General features: G+C 34.9%; 1 long non-coding RNA gene across 1 annotated transcript in view; it reads right to left on the bottom strand.

The window, feature by feature from the left end:
* Positions 1 to 225: 225 nt before the first annotated feature.
* LOC148939678 (uncharacterized) overlaps positions 226 to 12798 on the bottom strand; it is a 78450-nt gene continuing 65877 nt past the window's right edge. The window contains exon 4 of the long non-coding RNA XR_016143515.1: positions 226 to 982. This is a non-coding gene — a long non-coding RNA (uncharacterized LOC148939678). The remainder of the gene's footprint in view (positions 983 to 12798) is intronic.

A 12798-nucleotide genomic window follows, 5' to 3' on the forward strand; every position in this document is an offset into this window, starting at 1 on the left:
GTTCTGACGGAATTTGGAGAAACGTTTTATTCTGATTCTTTTTTTCTCTTTTTTTTAAGTTCTTTATCGCATTGTTATGTAATTAAAACACATTTCCAAATAACGATAAATTTTGCTTTCAAAATTAATAAACAACAGAGATTTATGATTAATAAACGACTGATAAATTTTACGACTTTGAATAAATAACAGATTTTGTAAATAGATTGGCCTCATTTGCTTGAAGCAATGCTTGATTTACACTTGCTAGGCCTAGCTGTACGCTTGGTATCCTCTCACTTTAAATCTTTGAACATGGCATATTTACAAGGTATTAGTTTGACAGTGCGGTCCGTATCAAATGGCGTGAACCTTTAGTCCTGTGGTACCAATGAACCTGCCTTGGAGATTTAGATTGGGTATAATCGCTCAGATAAAATTTGGTCTCAAAAATTTGCTGTTAATTATGCAAAAAAACTGTGAAAAAAATTCAAATCTTAGACACATGAATAAAGCTTAAATTGTTACATATAACGATTAATAAAGTACTAATACTGATTATATCTTGAACAAACAAAAGAAGCAATTTTTTAATACGATGATTATGTACTCTTTGAATCTATTTATAATTCCATGACTGTGGACTATCTTATTTATATTTAATATTGAGTACACACCTAAAAGTTATTTAAGATACAACAAAATCTGCCCAGTTATTTATCATATAAACAACTCAACAGATAATGTTTTCTGACTTCATCTATACGCAATTAAAAAATGCAATTTACTAAGAAAATGGCAACAATGATGTTTTTTCTCTGAACATAGAAACCAATAACTTCAAACATAACGATGGATTCCGCATTTATATGTATATGAACACTGCTCCCTGTGGTGATGCCAGGAAAACCATAATGAGCGGTAGGAAAAGAAACATCGGTCAAAAGCAGACCAAAGTAGAAAGATTATTCATATGAGCCACGAAGCATTGGAGACAACAAACCTGGAAAAGAATTGTAGGGAGTTAAGCAAGAGTCATTAAACACGCATGTTCCGACAAACTAGCCAAATGGAATGTGGTGGGAGTCCAAGGTGCTGTGCTATCGTATTTGGTTGACCCAACATATCTACATGGAATAATTATTGGACAACACGTTAACTTTGCTCCTTTACGAAGAGTCATCTGCACTAGGTATGGGGTGTTTGATCTGCCAAAGGATTATACAGTGAACAAGCCCACTTTCTCTTGTCCATCGACGGCAGCGTTTTTCATGATGTTTTTTTTTAGAAGAAAGCCAAAACCCATCAGGATGTCAGAAAATTAAAAGAACAAGTCTATATAGAGGGCTAAAAGTACTATGAACATAGTAAACTTTCTGAACTCAACATGGTTTAAACTTAACATGTATTTTGGATTTTTTTTTTTTAATCTGTTTTTTCTAAAAAAAAAATTTTTCATTTAATTTCCGATTGTATTTCAACATAGAAAGCAATAACTTCAAACATAGGATGGATTCCGCATTTATGTGTATATAAACACTACTCCCCGTGGTGATGCCAGAAAAACAATAATCAGCGGTAGGAAAAGAAGCCTCGGTCAACTGCATGCCAAAGTTGAAGGTTTATTCATAAGAGCCACGAAGTATTGGAGACAACATACCTGGAACAGAACTGTAGGGGACAGAGCAAGACTCATTACACACTTATGTTCCGACAAATCAACCAAATGGAATGTGGTGGGAATAAAAAAAAATTGTGTCTTAAAACGATGGGTATCATTCCATGGGTATCAAACACAGTTCCACCATATCTTCAGTTGGAACGTCCGGTTGGTACGAAAGTGAAGTTTACGTGTGATGAATGGATTGAGGAACTAGCACATAAACCTCCTCCCTCCAGAGCTTCCAGAGGTGCTAAAAAATGAGTGTTTTATTGAATGTGTTTAGTTTGCTTATTGGTTAATTATCTTTTCTTTTTCGCTTGGTTTAATCAAATAGATATGGAAAAGTTGATAGTGATGAATTTGAAATGTCGGGGTTAATGATAATTTTTATTTTTGAGTAAATAATTTAAAATGTTTGTTAATGTGAAATTATTTTGAGTGGGTGGTAGCGGGCTGATGTCTTTTTTTGAATGGTTTTGCTTTGTGCCATGAAGCTTGCAATAATGTGCTTTTTTAAATTGTATGTCCGCTTTGCCGGAATATATTTTGTTTTTGTTTTTTTGTATTTATCTAGGTCTAGATATATGTTTAGTAGATAATGATTTTTTTTGCCACCGCCACCCTCTACCGTCACATACATTAAATTTTATTTATGAAGGTTAGAGATACCGTTTTTCCTCCGGGGAAAAGCTAAGTCAGGCAACTTGAAAGTCGAAGGGTTGATTTTTCTAGCCACTTTAATGAATGGATAAATAGAAATTTCGATATTAATGCCACTGAGGTTTTCACAAATGAACCATCAAGGTATTTTTTTAAAAAGGGGAACTACCCTTGTATTGTGATAGGGGCCATTTTGGCCTTAACATTTTTCATTTGAGTTGTCAGGGATTGAATTCTGCCCATAATTTTTTATCGGAATTAATAAATACTAATGTCTTTCAGGTGATCGCTTTAACTGAAACGTGGTTAAATGATAATAACTCGCAATTACTACAAATCCCTGGTTATAATTTATATGTAAAGAATCGCGAGTATTACCAACATGGAGACCTAGCAGCTTACATTCATGCTGATTATAAGGTTTCAATAAGAGAAGATCTTACAATATATAGAGAGAAAGTTTGCGAGTGTTTTGTTTTACATATAACTAGAGAGAATTTGAATTTTTGTAGTATATAGACCTCCACAGAGCCTCCTCCAAGACTTTATAGACCTATTTGAAGAACAATTAATGAAACTTCCAATTAACTCTATGCCATGTTTTATTATGGGGGACTTTAATATTGACCTCATAGATCAGTCGTCTGCTAGCACTGAATTTATTAATAGAAGTTTATCTAATGGGTTTCATCCTTGTATAAATATCCCTACAAGAATTACGGTAACATCAGGTAAGCTTCTGGATAACATCATTTCTAATGTACCCTTGAGTCTTCCCAGGGTCCTTATCAACGATGTGTCTGACCACTTTGGAGTTTCAGCTAGCTTTAGAACAGTCACGAAGGTGGTTAAAGGCACAAAATCAAGGATTCCATTGATCAGTAAAAGTGCGATGGTAAAACTTAAAAATTATATAGAAAAGGTGGATTGGTACGATGTTCTAGGCGATGTTCAGGACGCTAATTCAAAATTTGTTTTATTTTATGAAAAGTTGCAGAGTTTGATAAGTCAAGTAGTCATATTGAAACCGTTTAATAGAAAGCACTCAAGTAAAAACCTTGGATTAGTCCTGTGATTTTGAAGCAAACAAATGTAAGAGATAAATTGTTTGGAGCTCAAATAATTAACCCGACACTAGAAAATAAGCAATTATATAAAATTATATCGAAATAGGTTGAATACAATTTTAAGAAATGAATAAAAGAAATATTTTGAGAAAAAGTTTAAGGAGGTCGAAGGATGCCCTAAGAAAACCTGGGGACTAATAAAAGAAGTGATTGGATTAAAAATAAATAATGTACCTGATGAATTAGTTAGTGTAATGGGAAAGACTTTGAATTCTGAAAAGGACATATGCAATGAATTTCAGTTATTTTTCGAATATTGGTCTGAATTTAGCTATGTCAGTTGTACCTGATAGTGGTGATCCAACGTCCGAGTCCTTACTGAGGGACCCGATTGATGTATCTCTTCACCTTAGACTTCTAACAGTTGATGAAATTAAAAAAATTATTTAATGGTTTCGTAGTAATTAATCTGGTAGCGACCATATTACTCTAAAAACACTTAAATGTATTTTTCCTGTTATAGCTGAAGTTTAATGTGTGTTAATTAATGAGTGTTTTCGTCAAGGAAAATTCCCAGATTGTTTTAAAGTTGCCCGTATAACCCCAATTCATAAGGGTGGTATTCAAAATGACCCAGGAATCTATAGACCGATATCTGTTTTACCCATTATTTCCCGTGTTTTAGAGAAGTGTTTTAGTATTAGAATGATGAGTTGAGTTTTTTGGAGGATCATAAGTTACTGGTAGAGACACAATTTGGGTTCCGTAGAAAAAGGACAACGGAACAGGCAATGATTTATTTGACAACTATTATTAATGATGTATTAGATAAAGGTTTCAAAATAGGTGCTATATTTTTAGATCTGATGAAAGCTTTTGACACTGTGGATCATGAACTTCTACTTAAGAAGTGTGAGGTGTATAGTTTGAGGGGTAAATCATTAAATTTTTTAAGAAGTTTTTTAAGTAATCGTTATCAGTATGTCCAACTAAATGATTCTTCTTCCGAAATAAAGCGTATTGAAATAGGTGTTCTGCAAGGATCAGTTCTCAGTCCTATACTATTCTTGATATTTATTAATGATTTACCAAATTGTCTAAATAATTTTTGCTATAGAATAAATGAACTAACGGTAAACCCGACTAATGGAACAGTTTTACTTTTTGCTGATGACAAAACAGCCATTGGCACAATTAAGACAGCGGAGCTGCTGCAGATTTCCATGAAGGAATCAGTTAATAGATTTACAGCATGGCTGAGGGTAAATAAATTAAGGATTAACATGGCTAAGTCTAACTTTATTATTTTCTCGCGATCATCAAACTTTTACCCATAGATCAAGGAATTAGATATGCCCAATGGCGTTATAAAACGGACTGCGTCTTTTAAATACTTTGGGATTGTAATAGATGAAACTGTATCTTTTAAGGAACATGTTACTTTAACTAAAAAAATTCTGGCAAGAAATCTTGGTATAATGAAGAAAATCCAACATTGTTTTCCCAAGTCTGTCCTTTGCCATCTTTATTTTTCTTTAATACACCTGTATATACTTTATTGTTCGAGTATTTGGCTCTCTACTTTTTCTTCTACCTTAAAACCAATAAGAGTTCTACAAAATCATGCAGTAAGAATTTTAGCCGGTATATCTCCACGTATATCTGTTCGAGGAATTTACCCAACTTTAAAAATTTTGCCGGGTGCAGGCCTTCGTGAATTCTATGTATTGTGGTTTATTTTTGGACTGCAGCAGGATGTTCAACCTCGTTGTTTTCGTGATTTATTGACCATTAGATATACTGTTCATTCTCATGATACAATGGGTAGCGCGGACTTCTGTGTACCTAGAGGTATATCTTCCCGTTCATGTTTTTCTGTTCTTTATAGAGGTAGGCGGAAATGGAATAGTTTGAATAGTGATATTAAGACTATTGGTGACCCCAATACTTTTAGAAAAATCAGTAAGGAACTGATAAGGACTTCAATAAATCCTTCTTCTTCTTCTTTATATAAAGGGCTACAAGCAGTATGAACATAGAAAACCCTCTGCACTCAACATGGTTTGAACTTAACATGTATTTTTGATTGCTTTTTAAACAAAAAAATCTGTTTTTTTTACAGAAATACAGAAAATCATGCTGAAAATGCTCCCATCCGCCCATTTCATGGAAGAATTATGATTCCTACATTTTTAAAAAAAAAATAAAAACCAAAATTACAAACTCCCAAAACAACCTAGCTTTTCGAGAAAGGAACTAAAAGAACAAAGATACTCACTTGTTCAAAATGTGGGAAAGAGAAACAAATTGTGACGAATATGGTAATAGGCAAGAAGATAAACAAAAAGAAGCAGAAAATCGTAAGACGTTGAAGATACCTCTAAAATTCATACGTTAGAGTTACCAGCAGCTTTAGCACGGAAATGGTTGGGTGAACCAACGCCAGAAGTTTCTACATGTTATTTGAGTGTCTTTGATAAAATGTGGGAAATTTCTGATTTTATGAAGGTTTTCAGAGTTCTGGATGAAAGAACAGGTTTGCAAATTAGTTAGTGTAGGTCACTTAGACTAGAAAGCAATGAAATTGAAGAGGTGATATTTGGCACAAGGAGATTGACCAAGTGAACCACTTTAATTACCTAGATGGACTCAGCCAATGTGCAAAAAGCAGGTGCGGGTTTTGTTGGGTTTGTTTATTTTTGAATTTTAAAAGTTTAGAAGAATAGAGCAAGTAACCAGTGCAACAGAGAAATCTTCTACAGAAACAGACGTGTCTCATGACTCGAAAAAAAATGAGTTTAAGAGGCAAGCTGAGGAGAAAGGTTAAAACCCGAAAACTCAAACAGCAGTGACGAGTTTGGCTGCTCAAGTCGCTAAATCGCTAATGCAGAAAGCAAAACGTCAAGAAGCACAAAGATTATAAAGCTTTGATTAAGCTGTCAAACCAAGGTCATAGTCAGAACCGAACCAGAGAAAGAATTGCCAACACTACACGGCTGAAACAAAAAAAATGGGAATTTCTAATCCTGAAGAATCACTACGGACTGATATAGGGAGAGCAAGCAATGCTGAAAGCCGTTTAATAGTTGATTAAATTAATATAGCCAAAAGGGAAAAAATTGAAAAGATTCAGTTTTAAATTGGATAACGTCTCTGCATTTACGTCCTAACAAAGTCAAAGTTTTCTTCATATAAAAATAATATAGAAATATTTCCTTAGTAAAATCATATAGCTTAAAGTTAAAAGCCCCTCTAAAAGGCAGATAGCCTATTAATTTCCAAATGTTTTCCGAACCAAAACAAGTCTGATCTAAGCGACGTCGCAGTTTCATTTCAGGAACTGATAATTGTTTAGTTTTTTTTCAATTTTGACGGGTTAAACTAAATTAAATAAATTTTTAGAATAAGCATTAGAAGGAAAATAATTAAGATAAAATAAAATTGCAACTGAATCAAAAATTAATATTAATGGAAAATTCAGTGATGGTTTAAAATTGTCGATATGTGCACAAACTGGCCGAAATTTCATTATAAATTAGTTACAAAATGTAAAATAAATTGAAAAAACTTCAAACGAACTTCAAGCAATACTTAAAACAATTTTAGAATTCAAAAGAAGTGCTTAAAGGCTCTAAGAAAACAATTTGGGTCTGTTCTCTGACACGCATGCGTTTCAACTTTGATTTTAAGCAATCACGCTTTGTTTTTCCAGTTTTACTGGTAGTAGAACCAATAATTTTGACCAGTAGCCCAAGTATAAGCCTTTTATATCAATCAAGAGGAACTGGGAAAATATTGAGGTGGTTGTGAAGCCTCAGTGGTCAAAATCTAGACATTATCTTATAAAGGACTTAGGTCAGTGAAATGAAAGTTTCAAAGATACGTCTACAGACTAAAGTGCCTACAAGATTACTACAAAAGTTACTAAAGTTACTACAAGATTTTGTTGTTGTTGAAAATTCATCTTTTACAACTTTTTATCATTTGCTAACTATAGGATAATTATGCTTCCTATCTACACTAAATTAATGGGGAAATTCATCGATTTTACATTAACTCTGTCTAAGTAACTAGCAATACATATATATATATGAACGGCTTAAAGCATATAACAATATGTTACATTCACTAGTGATCATTAAAACATTTTCACTGGGTTTATTCGTTACATAATTCTGATAATAAGTTATCGAAGTTGCTTTATCAAAACTATTAAAATGTGACATGTGTAAATTTAAACCTACTTCATCACCTTACGTGTCTCTTAGCGTACTCACTCCTTCTGTTCTAAATTATGGTCCTTCACTCCTTTCGTCTTGGCAAAAAATTTTAAAACACTTACAATATAGTTTCTTCGCAGAACACTTCGAGCATGGTTATGTTCATCTTGGACGAAACGCTTGCTCTAATTGTCAAACGGGAAATGATAATCCCAGGTACAGGTGTGTGAAATTTTGATATCAGAGTACATTCTCACCTGCTGTTTTTGGATAGTTCATAAGGTGCCTTATCGTTAGGGGGTTGAACTACTGAGACTGCGTTGATAATAGATGGGTGGATTTTCTTCTCAGCATCTCGTTCTTGGGATATCTTAAAGTACATAGAGAATGTAATTCTCGTATTAAATTGTTCGTTCATGCACTTAAAGATTAAGTTCTCTTATAAAAGTGTTCGTTCATGGCTTGCATCTATTAGCTTTTGTGGTGATTCCTTGGTTAATCACAGGGGAATTGATGTTTGGATTTGGAATGGGTCGACATCAAACTTTAGTGACTCCTTCAACATATTGTCTTTATCTTGCAGGAGGAGAATATTGTCATTGAGGGGTTAGTCATTGGGTTTAATTTTGGTTTCTGTTATTCAATGGTTGGTTTCAAGGTCCATTTTTCAGAAATTATCTCGTAACCTTTATGGGATAACAGAGATATGAACTTTTCGCGTTTGGTAGAGGTGATAGGATGGGTCCTGAGAAATGCTCAAAAGGGATTCAACGCGTGAATCTGCGACACGTAAATAAATTGGGTTCATCAAATATCATAACTATACAATTACATGGTGCATGGGTCCATAAGGATTATCAAGGGTGATATTTATGAACTTATTTCTTGTACTGGTCGATGGGGTTCTCAGGATTGATGTGTTTATATAGTTCGGTAATGCGCTGGATACTGAGATTTATTAGATAGTGTTACCTGATACATAATATGGTTTTTGATTGAGGAACAACGATCAAAAAGGTAACCGTAATTTTCGTAAACGAAACTAGGACGAAAATTGCCTGGAGTCTATTGTGAGTACTCTTCGTTGGTTGAGGTATGATGAAAACAGATGCTACTAGCTTGCATCTGCACTGGACTACGTATTGTAATGATTGATTTTCAATATCTCATTCGAATTCCTAGAATAAAATAACTAGGCAGAATCACACGTTCTTCAAAACAAGTCATCATAATACATAATAAGCAATATAATTGGTTACATTTAATGGTTAACGTTACATTACAAGGCAATATTAACCAAATGCCAATATTAATGCACATGTTTTGATTTTAACAAAATGACATTCCTACTTTAAGTAAGGTCTCTTATTATTTTCCTTAATATACGTTATTACACACACTTAATCTTAATCTTATTCAACCCTTATTTAATTCTACATTAGATTTAAAATAACCATTTAAACATAAGTTACACTACATCATTTAGTTTGAGGTCTCAGTTTACAACATATTTCATGCCTGCATTGTTCACACACGTCCGTGCTGTTTAAGAAACACATGTTGCAGCGTCGTAACTGCACGTTTTTACGGAAACGACACTAAAACGAGGGAACAAGACATAGCAAGGACGAGTGGAGACCTCTATACCCACTCGTTTTCTAATGTCTTCCCTTTTCTTGGCTTAGACGTTCTTATGGGGTTTCGGGTTTAGCCTCTGCATTTCAGCCGTTTTCCCGTGTTCTTCCTTTGGGTTTTGCCTTCTTAGTCTTAAAACTCTTCCATAATTAAAAGTCAGTAAGTTTCTCCTAGTCAGGGAAATCGCGAATACGAAACATACAGTCAGTAGTATGTTCCACCAAAAATTGTTTGAGAATAATCCGTATCTATTATCCACGTACTTTAGTCTCTGGTCTTCATTAGCAAATAGGGGGATCTGGGAATCTAATGCTTCTCTTATTTTTGTAAGCCTTAATGTCCCTTTATTCTTTTCTATTTTGGACCATATCGAGGTTTTTATTTCCCCACTTTCTATATTGAGAATAGTATACGACAGGTTAATTGCCTTAAAAATGATTATTTTAGGACTTATTATATTTGTGCTCGTGGTATTTAACGGCGTTTGAACTGTTGACTCTTTAGTTACAAGTCGACATCCTTGTTTTATTGTTATCGTACCCACATCTTGTAATAGTAATTTGGTCCTGTAACTTGGATTTATTCTTTCTGTATTATTATAACAAGACAAAGTTCCAACAGTTTCTCTTGGAACAGTAAATAACCAAAGATCATTTCTAAGGTAATAAATATTTCTCGTTTAAAACTTTCTATCAAGGCTTCGCACGAATCACGTATTTTTTCCGGTTGTGTGTCTTTTAAAAATATACCTAACATACAAGATCCAGATTAACATTATAAATAGGTAACGTAAGCTGGCATACTAGATTTTTGAATGATACGCACTCTTTTAAGTCTTGTGGATTAGCTAGGCCATATTTTCTTTTATCTTGATCAACAAGTAAATACTCTGCTTCAGGTGTGATAGTCATAAATGAATTTGTCTTCTTTGTATTAGCAGGAAGGTCTAAATTTTGTACAAGTCGTAAATGGATTGCTGGTTTATCAACGAAATTGTTACTACTGCGAATAACTTCATTTATTTTCGTGATGTGGACTTTTAATTTGGTATAGTAAAGAAATAAATTTGATACTTCTGGCTCTACGGGTAAATGTAAACGTAACGTTAGGTGCGTTTTTATTTTGTCTAACATACTTTGTAGGTTAGAAGGATCTACTAGGTCGTATGACAAAGTTGCTCCCGTGAGGGCAAATAATGCGAATTCAAACCTACTAACATCTGTCACAAGATTTAGTAGTGACATGGTAATTGTACCGAGTGATAACAAGATAAGTCTGACAACCAAGATTAGAATATTAGAAGCTACAGTGATGATAGTGGTCAAATATAGCTCTGAAGCATGGGGGCTCAGAAAAGCGGATGAAGATTTACTAGATTTTTTGCAGAGAAATTGCTTAAGGATTGTTCTGGGTACCCGGCTGACTGACCGTATTTCAAACAATAGGCTGTACGTGGGAGGACGTCATAAAGAAAAATTTACAGATGCGGGAACTTCGTAGGCGGTTGTGAAAAGAGAGGCTTTGAATAGACTGGAATGTTGGAGGGTCGTGTGTAGCTGTGTTGCGGTTTGGCCTCAGGCGGTTTGGTGCTGCGGTGAGTTGTTAGTAGTAGTAGTAGTAATGGCACAAGTGTGACCAAGGTAAACTTGGCATTTCAAATGGTGCCCAAGTGCATTTAATTTTATTTTTAGGAAATAACACTGAATTGAATGATCGTAAAGAACCTTGTGATATAAATGTGAAAAGCCGTTATTTCTGGAAGCAAAAAATCTATATCCAAACCGGAGGTGAAAACTCGTCTACTGAGAAAAAGAAAACGGGTTTCCGCTATAAAAAAAATCAACAAGAGAAGAGAAGTTTTCAGGAGAAGACGAAGAAGTCAGAAGTCAGGGAACAGAAAGAAAAGGGATATTGTCTAGAGGTTTACGCTGGATTGGAAGACGTTACCCAGAAATGATTAACGCGTTGACAGTGTTCGAGTTATTATAAGGATTTTATATATAAGGATTTGATTATAAGGATTTGAGAATAAGTTATTATAACTGGCTGGTCCTCCCAGTTGACCTGGTTGTTGTTTCAATATCCAATTCACGGAGTGCTCTGGAAGCCAAGAATTTGGATTCAAACCAGGGAGAAAAACGTTGCTATGGATAAGAAGAAAGCAGGGATTCGTTATAAAAATTACACAATAGGAGAAGAAGAAAGGAAATCAGAAGAATCACCAAGAAGAGGCATCTTAGCAAGAGGCGCACACAGAATTTCAAAAAGATTTCGAGAATTTATGAACTCGTTGTCAGGGTTCAAGCTATTGTAAATTTTTTTAATAAGAAGTTGATAACAGGAATTATTAAGTTTCTATGTGTCTATGCCGATAGTGATGTGTCTGTGCCTATAGAGAAGAGTGGACCAAGAGTTTCATCTTCAGACATGATGAGTTAACTGAACGATTTACAAGCAATATAAAGCGCAAAAGAGCGCAGATTGGACCTGAAGTGCTCAACAATTATTTTGACCACCTTGAAAAGGGATTAGATGGCATTCTGCCAGGTAATATAATCAATTTTGACGAAACAAACTTAACCGACGACCCAGGCTAAAAAAAATCTGACAAAAAGAGGTTCAAAGTACCCATAGCGGGTACTAAATTCGTCAAAAGCCTTAACGACGATCATGATAACAGGGACAGCTGAGGGTGAACTGCTGCCACCTTATGTGATTTACAAAAGTGAGGGGATGTGGACATCCTGGGTCAAAAGGGGACCAGCTGGTTCTCGATATAATCGCACCAAGTCTTGTTGGATCGACCTGACTTGCTTCAAAGACTACTTTCTTTGGTTGCTGATGCCAGCCTTAAAGAAAAAGCCAGGCAGAAAAGTTGTCATCTCTGACAACCTTTCATCCCACATCAGCGTCGATGTTCTCAAGGCTTGCAAAGAGAACAACATCGCATTTATCTCACTCCCACCTAATTCAACACATTTGACACTACCCTTAGATGTCGCATATTTTCGACCAATGAAAATAAAACGCGGCAAATACTTCTGAGGTACAAAACCAAAAAGAATGGATCGCCAGTTGGCATACCGAAGGCTGATTTTCCGAAATTGCTGAAAGAAGTGCTACAGTGTCTCGAAGAAGGAAATGGAACAGAAAATATGAAGTGGTTTTAAAAAGTGTGGATTATATCCTCTGAAAAGAAACGAAGTTCTTCAGCGCCTTTCTTCATGCTTTAATGCAGATACAACCAACGCGACTCGAGTGTTGAACGATACTGTGATAGGCTATCTGAAGGAGCTAAGGCACGGAAATGAGTCAGCAAAGACTACGAAACGAAAAAAGGTAAACGTCCCTGCTGGAAGAAGCTATTTGGTTGAAGATATTACCGGTACAGGCGGGATGTCCAATGAACAATCTGGTGATAGCTCTGATGAAGAAAAGCTTCTCAGAATATTAGAAAAACAGGGCAAGGAAAGTTGTGCAAAAAAGCGGAAGAGCACCAGTGATACAACTAATGGTCTGAACCAGAATCTGCAACTGAAAGTTGGAAATTATGTTCAGTTTGTCTACGAAGAGG

This window comes from Artemia sp. Qi Xiang Cuo, chromosome 21 (genome assembly GCF_049724085.1).
Source record: "Artemia sp. Qi Xiang Cuo chromosome 21, ASM4972408v1, whole genome shotgun sequence".
Taxonomy (NCBI): Eukaryota; Metazoa; Arthropoda; class Branchiopoda; order Anostraca; family Artemiidae; genus Artemia; species Artemia sp. Qi Xiang Cuo.